At 42.1% G+C, this 16,340-nt stretch overlaps 1 protein-coding gene and 1 pseudogene across 3 annotated transcripts in view; both read left to right on the top strand.

Annotated features, from left to right (window-relative positions):
* Rundc3b (RUN domain containing 3B) overlaps positions 1-16,340 on the top strand; it is a 159,759-nt gene that overhangs the window by 75,995 nt on the left and 67,424 nt on the right. The gene's annotated exons all lie outside the window — the stretch shown is intronic.
* LOC130867042 (serine/arginine-rich splicing factor 3-like) lies at positions 1,103-1,565 on the top strand (annotated as a pseudogene).

The following is a 16,340-nucleotide window of genomic DNA, read 5'->3' as shown; positions in this document are numbered from 1 at the left end:
TAACCCATGTGACATTCATGCCATGATTGCAGCCCTGGGCATATCTTGCATGCCAATTATTTCTTTTCTTAGTATCAGTCTGACTAGGGCGAGAATGAATCCCAGGGAAGTTTTTATTTCATTTTACTGATGTCTTAAAGATGCTGACATTTTTTCATGTCCGTTCACCATTTGTATTTATTAAGGTCTTTGATTCATTGGAATTGATTTTTGCACAGGGCAAGAGACAGAGATCCAGTTTTGCACTCTACTTACATATTTTACAACTCGGTTTATTGAAGAAACTGTCTTTTTATTATATATAATATAGTACTATGGCAAAGATGCCAAAAATCTAATGGCTATAGAAGTGTAGGCTTGTAGATGGAGCCTCTCTCCAATTTTGTCACATTCCATGTCTGTATTTATGTATCATGCTGTTTTACTACTGTGATCCAGCAGCATAACTTGAAATCATGTAATGTAACATCAACATTATTCTTTTGCTTAGGATTGCTTTGGCTATCCCGTGTCTTTTGTGCTTCTATATGAATTTTAAGATTTTTTTTTTGTTCTGTTTCTGTGAAGAATGGTTTTGGAAATTTGATTGGGATTGCATTAAACTGATATGTTGCTTTTGTTAAGTTAGTCATTTTCATAATAGTTATTCTTCCAATCCATGAGCATCAGAGACCTTTCTGTCTTCTAGTATCTTCTTCATTTACCTTCTTTAGTATAGAAAAGGTTTATTATACAGTACTTTCACTTCCTCTTTTCTTTTGTTGAGGCAATTATGAGTAGCATTGTTTACTTGATTTTTTTTCTCAATGTATTGGTCCAAGTTGTATGCAAATTTCTAGTATAAATAGCCCCTCATTTGTGCTCTGTATGTAAACCAGACTCATTATTTCATCGAGATGGACTTTGGCCTACATGTACTTTGATATGTCATGTGTGCTCTGTCTGGAGTGAATTAATGCTTGTTCATCTCATCCCAGAAAAAGTTAACACAATGGTTTATCAGCTTAGAGTTTTCTGGTGGGCCGTTTCGTAGGCGCCAGGGAAGCGAGAGCAGGTGCGGGAGCAGATTTGAGCTTCAGCTTTTCAAACCCAGGATCTCGAGATGCATTGTGATTCCTGTCCTTTAGATTGTTAGGTGTATGCAGGTAATCTTGGAAACAATGAAGCAAGACTGAATTAGAACGGGCTTTTGGCTATTGTGGACGGCTCTGAAGTGTGTGGGTTGCTCGAAGCCCTCCTGGCTTTGCTTTCGTTGAATTTGAGGATCCCCATGATGCCGAGAGCTGGATGGAAGAACACGGTGGCTGCCTCGTAAGAATGGAGCTGTCGAAGGGTGAGAAAAGAAGTCGGAATTGTGCCCCCTTTGGGGTCGTCTCCCTCAAGATGATTAACCTAGGAGTCCTCCACCTTGGCGAAGATCTCTAGGGAGAAGCTTCTCTAGAAGGCAGAGCAGGTCACTTTCTAGAGATAGAAGACAAAGGTCTCTGTCTTGTGAGAGAAATCACAAGCCATCTCGATCCTTCTCTAGTTCTCGAAGCCGATCTCGGTCAAATGAAAGGAAGTAGAAGAATAGTTTGCAAAAGAAGTGATGTACAGGAAGTAACTTCATCTGACAGGAGTATGTACAGGACATTCAAACTTTTGAGACTTCATAAACTTGGTACATTTTTAAGATTTTTTTGCTGTTCATGTTCCCTTAAGCAAGATTGAATTTGCTTTGAACTTTAGTTTTTCATAGACTGAAATAAACATAGATCCTGCCCCTCAAAAAGTGTTTTCTGGTGGAGTCTTTAGGGTTCCTTATCACAGAATATCTTCTGCAAATAAAGACCTTGAACATCTTACTTTCCTATTTCTATCCCTTTTTGTTTGTTTTCTGTTTTGTCTTACTGTTCTACCCAGGACTTCAGGCCCTGTGTTGATGGAGGAGAGGGGGCGTGTATGTTCACCACTGCGTATATTCTATACTCTATTCCACTGTACTCACGTAGAGTGCAAGAGATTATTTTGATTTTCATGCTTTTAATAATACTTGCTTGGGTCCTGTTGTGTAATCTATGATTTTTTTCTTTGATTTCTTTAAACATACTTGCAATCATTCTCTTATATTCTTTGGATTTCATTTAATACACTCTCACTGGAAGCCTTTATTGTGGGAGTCATCATTTTTGGAGTAATGTGAGTTTTCATGTTTGTTGTCCTTTGGTGTACGAACTTGTCCATCTGGGATTGGATTGTACTAAATGTTGTTTGAATGAGAACTGTCCTACATAGGCTCCCAAGTGGGTGGCATTAGTAGGAGAAGACATGGAACATTTAGGAGAGAGAATCTCACAGGAGGATGTGCTGGGACGGCTTTGAGAGTTTATAGCCTTGCCTTGCCTCCAGTTCTTTCTGCTTCATATTTATGTTTGAAGATATGATCTCTCTGCTTCCTTCTCTGACCACCTGCTCCCATGTCTTCCTCACCATTAAGGACTCTCTAACTCAAACTCTTACTTCTATAACTTGCTTCTGGTAATGGCATTTTATCACCAGAGTAGAAAAATAACTAACAGAGAAGTTGGTACTAGAGAGTTCGGTTATTCTGAGACAAATCTGACCATGTTGTTTTTGGAGGAACATGGAAGACTGACACTTCAGACAAGGAAGGCAGTTGGATGCTGTAAACAGAGCTAACAGGCCATTCTGGTGGGAGCACACAAACAGATGCTGAGAGAAACAGGGAACGCAGAAATCAGACTCTTGAAAGGGGAGCAAGGTCTCAATTAGCAACTGTGCTCAAGGCCATCTGTGTGATAGTTGGCAAGGAATCAGGCTGCCATCCCCCTTGTCCTAAGAACTGCTTGAGGCTAAATATAAAAGTTAGGGACTAGCTTTTGGTGGAGGCTATTTCAAGGGCAGGTAACACCGGGTCAGTGGTATGGCTGTCACTCATAGCTCTGCAGTGGGAAAGAGCAAGGGGGCAGAAAGAAATACAAAACACACAGCTGGAAGCGAAAGGAGCTCCAGGAAGCTTTATGTTGTAGCAAAGGCATGTGCTGGAAGAGAGGCTTTAATTCAGGAGCTGCACTGCCGAGCTAACCTTCCAAACTGTGAAAAGTGTTTCTTGTTCCTAGACAGCAATTGTTTCAACCCAAAGGGGCTGCTGCTGAAGCGGCCCAGGGGTCAGAGTCCATCCCGAGCTGCACCTGAGATGCGCAGTGTCATTGTCACGGCGATGCGAGAGCTAGGGGCTCTGTTTCTCTCTGAATGGCTTCAGAGAGCACCGCGCCAAGCAGGGTTTGGCCGTGCTAGTGTTGCTATCAGAAGAACACCCCGAGATACCATTGTGTGGGAGCTGGGTTTCCGCGGAGGTGCCTGGACTATGAAATGTCACCAAGGAGAGCTGCATCCAGAGCGGAACCAGGCCAGCAGAGAGACGTCTGCTGTGATCCCTTTGACAGAAGACATAGACCTGCAGTATTTAATATTCCTCCTGCTGTGTTTTGTTCTTCCCATGCTCAGTTTTTCCTCATTTGGGCCCTCATGCCTTTGGAATGGAAATATATGTTCTGTGCTGCTGTATGATGGAAGCATATAATTTCTTTTTCTTTTTTTTTTTATTTAATGGGGTCATAGAAGAGATTACTTTGGGTCTTAGAGGAGGCCTCAGGCTTTGAAATGTTGGTGAGACTGTCAGAGACTGTAGAGCCTTTTAAAGTTGAACTAAATGCATTTTGCACTGTGACATGACTATGAGCCTATGGGCCCAAGAAGTGGAGTGTGGTGGTTTGGATGAGATCTGCTCTTTTAGGCTCATGTACTTAGACACTTGGTTACTAGTTGGTAGTCCTGGGGGTAGAGCCTTTCTGGGGGAAGTATTTTGCTAAAGTAGGGTGTGGTGGTTTGAATGAAAATGGGCCCCCTAGACTCAAAGAATTATTGGAGGTGTAGCCTTGTTAGAGGAAGTGTGTCACTGGGATTGGGCTTTGAGGTTTCAGAAGCTCAAGCCAGGCCTAGTGGCTCACTTTCTCTTCCTGCTGCCTGCCAATCCAGATGTAGAACTCTCAGCGACCTCTCTAGCACCATGTCTGCCTGCACGCCACCATGCTTCCTTCCATGATGAAAATGGACTACACCTCTGAACTATAAGCCAGCCCCCAATTAAATGTTTTCCTTTATAAGAGTTACCATGGTCATGGTGTCTCTTCACAGCAACAGAACCCTAAGACATGGGACATCGAGAACTTACCCCCTTATCCAGTCTTGTTTGTGACTGAAGATGTGCTCTCTGCTTCCATCTCCAGCATTTCCTGTCACTGTGGACCTTGTGTGGGACTCAAACTTCCTTCTGAGGCTGTTTCTGGTCATGATATTTGTCACAGCAGCAGAAAAGTGGTCCAGCTGGATGTTTTTAATGACCTTTTAGTGGGAGTGTTATCAGTGTTCATGGTATAGCTGTGCTGAGGCATAACTTCCTCTGCTAGACTGGTATTGGGACAGCAGGACAGATTTCGAGCGTTCGGTGAGAGTAGAAAGGGCGATGAGGGAAGTCCCTGGAAGGAGCAGCGGTGGAGACCGCGGTGGAGGCTGCAGTAAGGTGGGCTGAAAAGAGAAATAGAGATAGCAGTCAGTTCCAGCTCACAGTGACCCCAGAAACACAGGCTGTCTCCCTGTTCTTGGAGAAAGCCAATCAGAGGAACGGGAAGAAGGGGGAAGGAAAGATAGGGGAGGGAAAGGAATAAAAGAGAAAGCAAAAAGAAGAGGGAAAGGCAGGGAGGAAAAACAGAAGAGGGGGTAGAGTGCGGTCATTGACTGCCATTAACTGGTGCCTAAGTGCATAAAGGGAGAATAACTGAAGGGGAGACAAGAGCGTGATGGGGCTGCGGGGCCGTAGAGTGTGAATGCAATGTAGCCTGTCCATTGGTTTTAACTTTACATCTCTCAGTTTTTCTTCCCGGGCTCCCAGATGCCTGTCACACCCTTCCCTTCTCAAGACCGAATTTCACATTCTGGCAACCAGTGACCTGAACTCTTCACAGGTCAAGTCACAGATGGTCACACCAGCCCCACCTCAAGGTTGTCCTTTGTAAGGTTGAGTCATGGATGCTGGTTCTGGGTTCATGGGTATGGTTGTGATTGCTGCCCCACCCTTGGGAGGTCCTTCCGTGTGTCTGTGGATGCACGCTTGGAATCTGATTCTGTATTCCCCTGCAGGCTCTGCTTCCAACTACGCTTCTCCCACTGGTTCTTACTCAGTTTCTTTCCCTCAGACTAGAAGTACTCCGCAGACCTGGTTTTAGTGTATTGCCCCGATTTGCTAAGAGTTTTCTGAAGATGCTGTTCACAGAGGGTCTCTGGCCACTAGATTACTCACGTAGCAGCGGCAATCTCTTTAAAATGTCCCATGCACGGCTGTTTTAACTTTTCCTGGTAGGGGTACCTCCAGAGCCCCTTGCCACTGTTGCTGCCAAGCACCTTCTATCTGGCTCCTCCCTCTTTTCCTGTCCTTGGAAATGACTGCTCCTAAAAGCTCCGTGTGGCTTTTCTGAGTTTCACTCAGATATGCCTTGTGCTTCCAGCACCTCCTCACAGTAGAAGAGATAATTCCCCAACTTTAGCCCAAGGATCTTAATGTTTCAAGGATGGCTGCGTTAGTTACTTCCTTGTTTTTATAGCTAAATATCTGGCCCAAACAAAGGAGGAAAGATGGGTGTGACTCTCAGTTGCAGAAGGTCAGGCGTGTGGTCATTTGGTGTAGTACTCGGGCACAACCTCATGGAAGAGAAGAGACAGAGAGGAAATGGAATGGTATAATCTCCATAAACATGCTCTCAGGAACCCCCTTCTAGCAGCTATGCCCCCTCCTGAGGTGCCTGCCTCCTGGGGCAGCAGTTCCCCGGCTGCACGCCAAGAACCTAACACTGGCGCTTGTGTGGATGCTTCACATTGGGGCTGTACCATGAGAGTCTCTCCCCCTCCATATTACCGCTTTTAGGTTAAGTAGAGTAAGACATAGCCACTGAAAAAGTTAAAACACAGAAAGGTAGAAAGAATGATTCTGTCACTAATTTTCTGCCCTCAAGAAACAGCTGTTTGAAGCATTTCCATTCTACTCCAGGCACAGACAATTTTCTCTAATAAATACAAATAACACACATTTTCTTAATAAATACAAATAATAACATTTTCTTTAATAAATACAAATAATACACATTTTCTTTAATAAATACAAATAATACACATTTTCTTTAATAAATACAAATAATACACAGACATACTGTTTTCTTCTGTTAAAACCATATTAAGAGCCATTTCAATGTCATAAACTGTCCTTCTATAGCATCATTTACTAAATTGCAAACATTTTAATAATTATGTTTACCTGATGGACTTTTAGATTTTGTTTATTAATTACTGCTTACAGTTATATAGCAACATGCTTATAAAATTTTTATCATTTTATACAGAACCAGGATTTTCTCTTACATTTAAAGAATTACCAATGAAGGAATTCCTGGGATAATTAGCATGTATATTATTAAAGTTTTCCAAATACACTATAAAATTGCCACTCAGAGAGTTTATTCCATTTCAATATACAGCTATATATGAGCATACCTTTGCTTACTCTTTCCAAATAAGTATTAAAAGTGTGACCAATTTATAAGAGAAATTTTTGTCATATTGTTTTTTTTTTAATTAAAATTTCCAACTGCTCCCCATTTCCCTCCCCCTCCTCCCATATATTTCCCCCTCCCCCCGCTCCTCTCCCCCTATCCCCACTCCTCTTCTCCTCCCCCCAGTCCATTCCCCCTCCCTCTCGATACTGAAGAGCAGTCCAAATTCCCTGCCCTACAGGAAGACCAAGGTCCTCCCACTTCTATCTAGGTCCAGGAAGGTGAGCATCCAAACAGGCTAAGCTCCCACAAAGCCAGTTCATGTATTAGGATCGAAACCTAGTGCCATTGTCCTTGGCTTCTCATCAGCCTTCATTGTCCGCCATGTTCAGAGAGTCCAGTTTCAACCCATGCTTATTCAGTCCCAGTCCAGCTGGCCTTGGAGAGCTCCCAATAGATCAGTTCCACCGTCACAGTGGGTGGGTGCACGCCTCGTGGTCCTGATTTCCTTGCTCATGTTCTCCCTCCTTCTGCTCCTCATTTGGACCTTAGGAGCTCAGACCGTTGCTCCAAATTGGGTCTCTGTCTCTCTCTCGATCCATTGCCAGATGAAAGTTCCCGTGCCATTCTGCTTGGCCTCTCGTCAGCTCTCATTGTCCGCCACATTCAGAGAGTCCGGTTTTATCCCATGTTATTTCAGTAGCAGTCCAGCTGGCCTTGGTGAGCTCCCAATAGATCGGCCCCACTGTCTCAGTGGTTGGGTGCACCCCTCATGGTCCTGACTTCCTTGTTCATGTTCTCTCTCCTTCTGTTCCTCATTATAACCTTGGGAGCTCAGTCCGGTGCTCCAGTGTGGGTCTCTGTCTCTATCTCCATCCATCGCTAGATGAAGGTTCTATGGCGATATGCAAGATATTCATCAGTATGATTATAGGATAGGTTCATTTCAGGTTCCCTATCATCAGGTGCCCCAATGAACTAACTGGGGACATTGCCCTGGGCATCTGGTAGCCATTCCAAGTTCAAGTCTCTTGCCAACCCTAGGTGGCTCCCTTAACTAAGGTATGAGTTTCCCTGCTCCCCTATCCAACCTTCCTTTATCCCCAATCACCCCGATTCCCCCAGTTCCCCTCATCCTCTCCTTCACACTTTTCTCTACCCATCACCCCTCATCCCCATCCCACCCCACCCCCAAGATTCCAATTTTTTGCCCATCAATCTTGTCTATTTCCCATAGCTGGGAGGATATCTATATGTTTTTCCTTGGGTTTACCCTCTTGTTTAGCTTCTTTAGGATCACAAATTATAGACTCAGTGGCCCCTATCCATGGCTAGAAACCAATTATGAGTGAGTACATCCCATGATCTTCTTTTTGGGTCTGGGTTACCTCACTCAGGATCGTATTTTCTATTTCCATCCATTTGCATGCAAAATTCGAGAAGTCATTGTTTTTTACCGCAGAGTAGTACTCTAATGTGTATATATTCCACACTTCATCCATTCTTCCATTGAAGGGCATCTAGGTTGCTTCCATGTTCTGGCTATTACAAATAATGCTGCTATGAACATAGTTGGACAAATTCTTTTGTCATATGATAGGGCATCTCTTGGGTATATTCCCAAGAGTGGTATTGCTGGGTCCAGGGGTAGGTTGATCCCAATTTTTCTGAGAAACCGCCACACTGATTTCCAAAGTGGTTGCACAAGTTTGCAGTCCCACCAGCAATGGATGAGGGTACCCCTTTCTCCACAACCTCTCCAGCAAAGGCTATCCTTGGTGTTTTTGATTTTAGCCATTCTGACAGGTGTAAGATGATATCTCAAAGTTGTTTTGATTTGCATTTCTCTGATCGCTAAGGAGGTTGAGCATGACCTTAAGTATCTTTTGGCCATTTTAACTTCTTCTGATGAGAATTCTCTGTTCAGTTCAGTGCCCCATTTTTTAATTGGGTTAATTATCCTTTTAAAGTCTAGTTTCTTGAGTTCTTTATATATTTTGGAGATCAGACCTTTGTCTGTTGCGGGGTTGGTGAAGATCTTCTCCCAGTCAGTAGGCTGCCTTTTTGTCTTAGTGACAGTGTCCTTTGCTTTACAGAAGCTTCTCAGTTTCAGGAGGTCCCATTTATTCAATGTTGCCCTTAATGTCTGTGCTGCTGGGGTTATACATAGGAAGCGATCTCCTGTGCCCATATGTTGTAGGGTACTTCCCATTTTCTCTTCTATCAGGTTCAGTGTGTTCAGATTGATATTGAGGTCTTTGATCCATTTGGACTTGAGTTTTGTGCATGGTGATAGATATGGGTCTATTTTCATTCTTCTACAGGTTGACATCCAATTGTGCCAGCACCATTTGTTGAAGATGCTTTCTTTCTTCCATTGTATACTTTTAGCTCCTTTATCGAAAATCAGTTGTTCATAGGTTTGTGGGTTAAAATCCGGGTCTTCTATACGATTCCATTGGTCGACTTCTCTGTTTTTATGCCAGTACCACGCTGTTTTCATTACTGTAGCTCTGTAATAGAGTTTGAAGTCAGGGATGGTAATGCCTCCAGAAGTTCCTTTATTGTATAAGATTGTTTTGGCTATCCTGGGTTTTTTGTTTTTCCATATAAAGTTGATTATTGTCCTTTCAAGATCTGTGAAGAATTTTGATGGGATTTTAATGGGGATTGCATTGAATCTACAAATTGCCCTTGGTAGAATTGCCATTTTTACTATGTTGATCCTCTCAATCCAAGAGCAAGGGAGATCCTTCCATTTTCTGGTATCCTCTTCAATTTCTTTCTTCAATGCCTTAAAGTTCTTGTCAAATAGATCTTTCACTTCCTTGGTTAGAGTTACCCCAAGATATTTTATGCTATTTGTGGCTATCGTGAAAGGTGATGATTCTCTTATTTCCCTCTCTGTTTCCATATCCTTTGTGTATAAGAGGGCGACTGATTTTTTGGAGTTGATCTTGTATCCTGCCACATTACTAAAGGCGTTTATCAGCTGTAGGAGTTCTTTGGAGGAGTTTTTGGGGTCGCTCATGTACACTATCATATCATCTGCAAATAATGCAAGTTTAACTTCTTCCTTTCCAATTTGAATCCCCTTTATCCCCTTATGTTGTGTTATTGCTATTGCTAAAACTTCGAGAACTATATTGAAGAGGTATGGAGAGAGTGGACAGCCTTGGCGTGTTCCTGATTTTAGTGGGATGGCTTTAAGTTTCTCTCCATTTAATTTGATATTAGCTGTCGGCTTGCTGTATATAGCTTTAATTAAATTTAGGTATGACCCTTGTATCCCTAATCTCTCCAAGACTTTTATCATAAAGGGATGTTGAATTTTGTCAAATGCTTTTTCAGCATCTAATGAAACGATCATATGGTTTTTTTTCTTTCAGTTTATTTATATGATGGATTACATTGATAGATTTGCGTATGTTAAACCAGCCCTGCATCTCTGGTATGAAGCCTACTTGATCATAATGGATAATTTTTCTAATGTGTTCTTGGATTCGGTTTGCCAGAGTTTTGTTGAGGATTTTTGCGTTGATGTTCATGAGTGAGATTGGCCTGTAATTCTCTTTCTTGGTTGGGTCTTTGTGTGGTTTTGGTATCAGAGTTACTGCAGCTTCATAAAAGGAATTTGGCAATGACTCTTTTGTTTCTATATTGTGAAATACATTAAGGAGTATAGGTATTAGGTCTTCTTGGAAGTTCTGGTAGAATTCCGCATTGAAACCATCTGGTCCTGGACTTTTTTTGGAAGGGAGGTTTTTGATAACAGCTTCTAATTCTTCACGACTAACAGGTCTATTTAGGTTGTTCACCTGGTCCTGGTTTAACTTTGGTATATGGTATTTATCTAAAAAAGTGTCCATTGCTTTTACATTTTCCAGTTTTGTGGCATACAGGCTTTTGTAGTAAGATCTAATGATTCTCTGAATTTCCTCTGTGTCTGTAGTTATGTCCCCCTTTTCATTTCTGATCTTACTAATTTGCAAATTCTCTCTCTGCCGTTTGATTAGTTTGGATAGCGGTTTATCAATCTTGTTGATTTTCTCCAGGAACCAGCTTTTTGATTCATTGATTCTTTCAATTGTTTTCTGTGTTTCTATTTTGTTGATTTCAGCCCTCAGTTTGATTATTTCCAGTCTTCTACCCCTTCTAGGTGAGTCTGCTTCTTTTTTTTCTAGAGCTTTCAGGTGGGCTGTTAAGTCTCCAATGTGTGCTTTCTCTGTTTTCTTTAAGTGGGCAGTTAGTGCTATGAACTTTCCTCTCAGGACTGCTTTCATAGTGTCCCATAGGTTTGAGTATGTTGTTTCTTTATTTTCATTGTCTTCAAGGAAGACTTTAATTTCTTTCTTTATTTCTTCCTTAATCCAGGTATGGTTCAGTAGTTGACTGTTCAGTTTCCATGAGTTTGTAGGCTTTCTGGGGGTAGCATTGTTGCTGAATTCTAGCTTTAATCCATGGTGATATGATAAGATACAGGTGGTTATTAATATTTTTTTGTAACTGTGGATGTTTGCTTTGTTACCGAGTATGTGGTCGATTTTTGAGAAGGTTCCATGAGCTGCAGAGAAGAAGGTATATTCTTTCCTATTTGGGTGGAATATTCTATAGATGTCTGTTAAGTCCATTTGATTCATTACCTCCATTAATTCTCTTATTTCTCTGTTAGGTTTCTGTCTAATTGACCTATCCATTGGTGAGAGAGGAGTATTACAGTCTCCTACTATTAATGTGTGCGGTTTGATGGCTGCCTTGAGTTTTAACAATGTTTCTTTTACGTAAGTGGGTGCTTTTATATTAGGGGCATAGATATTCAGGATTGAGACTTCATCCTGATGAATTGTTCCTGTTATGAGTAGAAAATGTCCCTCTCCATCTCTTTTGATTGATTTAAGTTTGAAGTCAATTTTGTTAGAAATTAGTATGGCCACACCTGGTTGTTTCTTAGGTCCATTTACTTGATAAGCCTTATCCCAACCCTTTACTCTGAGTAGGTGCCTGTCTTTGTGGTTGAGGTGTGTTTCTTGTAAACAGCAGAATGTTGGATCCTGTTTTCGTATCCAATCTCTTAGCCTGTGCCTTTTTATAGGTGAGTTGAGTCCATTGACATTAAGTGATATTAATGACCAGTGGTTGTTAACTCCGGTCACTTTTTTAGTAGTAGATTTTGTGTGTTTCCCTTCTTTGAGTTGCGCTGGTGAAGGGTCTCTAGATGTCTGAGTTATTGTGGTCATTGTTGGACTCCTTGATTAGTGATTTTACTTCTATTACTTTCTGTAAGGCTGGATTTGTGGCTACGTATTGTTTACATTTGTTTTTATCCTGGAAAATGTTGTTTTCTCCATTTATAGTGAACGAAAGCTTGGCTGGGTATAGTAGTCTGGGCTTGCATCCATGGTCTCTTAGTTTCTGCAGTACATCTATCCAGGACCTTCTGGCTTTCATGGTTTCCATAGAGAAGTCAGGTGTAAGTCTGATAGGTTTACCTTTATAAGTAACTTGGCCTTTTTGGCCTTTTTCCTTTGCTGCTCTTAGTATTCTTTCTTTATTCTGTATGCTTTGTGTTTTGATTATTATATGGCGAGAGGATGTTTTTTTTTGATCCAGCCTATTCGGTGTTCTGTATGCTTCTTGAACCTTCATAGGTATATCTTTCTTTAGGTTGGGAAAGTTTTCTTCTATAATTTTATTAAATATATTTTCTCGACTGTTGAGCTGCACTTCTTCTCCTTCTTCTATTCCTATTATTCTTAGGTTTGGTCTTTTTATTGTGTCCCATATTTCCTGAATGTTTTGTGATGAGAATTTGTTGGCCTTGCTGTTTTCTTTGATCAGCGTGTTTATTTTCTCTATGGTATCTTCAGAATCTGAGATTCTTTCTTCTATCTCTTGTATTCTGTTGGTTATGCTTGCTTCTGTAGTCTCTATTCGTTTACCTAGATTTTCCCTGTCCAGCTGGCCTTCTGTTTGTGTTTTCTTCTTTGCCTCCACTTCAGTTTTTAAGTCTTGAACTGTTTCCATTATCTGTTTGATTGTTTTTCCTTGGTTTCCTAGGGTATCATTCACTGATTTACTCAATTCTTCAAACTTTCTGTTATACTTCTCATCCATTTCTATAAGGGCATTTTTTACATGCTGTTTAAGGGCGTCAATCACTTTCATAAAGTCAATTTTATCTACTTCTTCATGATTAAGGTGTTCATGTCCTCCTGTTGTGAGGTCGCTGGGTTCTGGTGGTTTCATATAGTTTTTCAGATTGTTGGGTGAATTCTTGCATTGGCGCCTGCCCATCTCTTTCTCCGAATGCTCCCCTATGGATCTTCTTTTACCGGATCAGGTCTCCTTGCCTACTGATATACCTTCCCAGTGATGGCACTCTGCAGTGATAGCTCTCCTGGTGCTCCAGTGATGTCTCTCTTGGTACCAATATCAGATCTCCGTGCCCAAAGACGGCTCTCCTGGTACCGAGATTAGCTCTCCCACTGATGGCTCTCCTGGTGCCAAGATCAAATCTCCCTGCAGGTTGGGTAGTTCGTAAACAAAACCCCTACCTTGCTTGTTGCAGGCAGGCCAGTGAAACAGAGGAAGTCTCGTCTGCCTACTTGCCCTGAGGATTTGCCCCCAGCGCCAGACAGACTGAGCTGGATGGTGTTATGTGCCCAAAGAGGAAAGGAGGCAGTAGGAAGAAGGGTTCTGGATGCAAGCTGGGTGGGACAAGAAGAGAGAGGCAGTATGCGGGGTGTAGAGCCCCTGCAGGGAGCCCAGGGAGTATAGGGTGGGGGATGAGGAACTTCAGAGTTCCCTGCCCAGGGCTGCTTCCGCCGCCAGTCACAAACTCACCCCACTGCTGTCTCTCCTGGTGCCGAGATCAGATCTCCGTGCAGGTTGGGTAGTTGGTAAACAAAGCGCCTACCTTGCTTGTTGCAGGCAGGCCAGTGAAACAAAGGAAGTCTCGCCTGCCTACTTGCCCTGAGGATTTGCCCCCAGCGCCAGACAGACTGAGCTGGATGGTGTTATGTGCCCAAAGAGGAAAGGGGGCAGAAGGAAGAAGGGTTCTGGATGCAAGCTGGGTGGGACAAGAAGAGAGAGGGAGTCCAGGGAGTCTGTCATATTGTTTTGATGCTAGTAAAGTTGATTTGTTTTTCTGAGACAGGATTTTTCTGTGTAACAGCTCTGGCTGTCCTAGAACTTATTTTGTATACCTTCCTGGCCTCGAACTCACAGAGGTCTGCCTGCCACTACTTCCCTAGTGCTGGGATTAAAAGCATGCACCACCACTGCCTGACTTAAAACTGAATATTGTACAATGTCAAATGAAATGTCTTCCTTTAAATAGAGTTTATGAAACTACAATTTGAAATCAGTAAATAGAAAACATCTTAAAATATATTACATATTTAAATCAGTGTTTCCAGTTATATACCAGTGAGAAAATAGTTGCGTTTTTATATAACGTTAATCATTTTTTTCACTGAGTAGAGGGCTTCATACCTAAGGGTCCCAGCATGTGGATGACGAAGGCAGGATGGTCTCAAATTCAGGGCCAGCCTGGACTATATATCAGAACAGAAAAAAGTATATTTTTCTTGAGTATATCCTACACCGAAACTTCTAGTAGGTAGTAATCGCTTTTCTTCTATGCTGCCTTCAGTTTTACTATTTTCCCTTCCATCTCACAATTTCTCCATCTTTTTTTTTTTCCAAGAGAGAGTCTCATTATGTAACAAGGGTAGCCTAGAACTTACTCTGTACCCTAGGCTGGTCTTAAACTCAGAATCTCCCTGCCTCAGCCTCCCAAGTAGTGCAGTTACAGGCTTTGTCACCACACGTGGCTTTTGTGGGTTATGCACTTATTTTCAAAAATTATTTTACATTTTTGTGTATGTATGCATGCGAGTATGTGGTATGCGTGCGTGTGTGCATGCATGCCTGAGTGTGTGTGCATGTGTGTGTGTGTGTGTGTGTGTGTGTATGTGTGTGGCTTTCCATGCAAGTGCCTTTGTCCACTGAGCTGTCTTGCTAGCCTCAATTTTTACTTTTAAAAAGAATGATATCAGCATCTTTTCTTTAAATATTATTTTCTATATTTATATTATTTTCTATAATTGCCTATAAATGTAAATATCTAACTTATCTAAATAAATATATGTATTAGATAAATTTGTCTAAATAATATAAGTATCTATAAATATAAATCTATATTCTTGTTTTATAAAAATATCATTCTTTTCTTTAAATATTATTTCCTGGAGAGTTGTTTTTCCACATACAGGGTTACTCAGTCAGACGTTGTCTGATCACATATGCTATTAAGCATTCCTTCCTAGCCTTAGAATCCCAAGTTCTCTGCTTCTTTGCTCCTCTTAGTATGGTTAATGAACTGTTTTCCGTGTGATTCCAGCCCTTTGACCTGTGAGCTATATCTCATCCTCTATTAATGTCCTTCTCAGCAATTGTTCCCTCTCCTTCACTATCTTTTCTTGAGATCCTCCCTCATTTTACAGCTTGAAAGACATACAGGAAAGCACGCTCCCTTACTACACAGTCAACAACCCAGATCACTTCTGGTGACCTGGAAATGTAGGGATTTCTCTCCGTCAGCAAGCAAGCGTGTAAGTCTGCAGTGGACAGCAGCAGTGTGTCTGTAACTCAGTTAAATTCCTGTGCTGTCTACTTCCTTTATGGCTCAGTGAAGCCTGCCTTCCTCCCAGGTATGAGGAAGCCTTCATCTGAAATAGGATGTTTTCAGCCATGGTAGATAGGTCAGAGAACTACTCAGAGGCCAGTTCTAAGGGAAAAGGCGAAGGGTAAGGTATAACCTGTGGCTTTAAGGAAGAGCAGCAGTTCTAGTCTAACAGATGAATAGGGTGAAAGGGAGGGAACCTGGGACGTCAGGGAGGGAGGGAAGGATAGAGAGCTAGAGAGGAAGATGACAGGGACAGGGACGCTCGGTCTGTTTCTGAGACTCCCGGGGCCCCGTGTTAGAAGTCCAGCCTTTCATCTTTGTTGCTCTGAAGCTGTTCCAGAGCTGCTTCAGGAGCCAAGGACAAAAGGCCAAATAACATTAACCTTATTGTTCTAATCACTTAGGAAAAACAAGGACGATGGGAATTATACGCCAGTAGCTATGGATGGAAATAAGTAAACAAGAAGGGGTTTGGGGTTCCTTCCTCCTCTGAAGTATATAGCCTTTTGTATGAGGCTCCAAGTTTGACTATCCAGAAAGTCATCAAGCCCAGCCTATCACACAGCATATAAACATAAGCACCTTAATTTTCCCTACCCTGAAAATCAGAAAAATATTCCTGGACCTTACGTCTGTTCTCTATCCCCTCCTTTTGTAGAAGCAGTTTCTCAGACCTCTGCCATAGTTTCTCTTGACCTATTTCAGCTTTGATACACACACCTAAAAACCGCTGTTGCCAGTATCAGCAGCCATGTGTTTTGCCGCGTGTATCTAGGATTTGGTGGTGGGTCGTTTCTCCTCAGAGATCCGTGGCTCCCCCATGTTTGTTCCTTCTCTCTTTCCTTTAGAGGTTTGTCCTCACCTCTGTCCTCTGTTATTTCACGCCTCATCCCTGAACTGTCTACTCTGCTGATGCCCTTTCTCCCGGTCATTTCTCATCCAGTTTCTTGACTTTGCATACTGTACGTGTGCTGCTCCTTTGTAAGCATGTATTTTCACCTGGGACGCCACATAAACTCTAGACTTAGCCCTAGAGCTGCCAACTGCAC

This window comes from Chionomys nivalis, chromosome 26 (assembly GCF_950005125.1).
Source record: "Chionomys nivalis chromosome 26, mChiNiv1.1, whole genome shotgun sequence".
Taxonomy (NCBI): domain Eukaryota; kingdom Metazoa; phylum Chordata; class Mammalia; order Rodentia; family Cricetidae; genus Chionomys; species Chionomys nivalis.
Note: the sequence above shows the minus strand (reverse complement) of the source record. Positions and strands in the feature narration are given on the sequence as shown.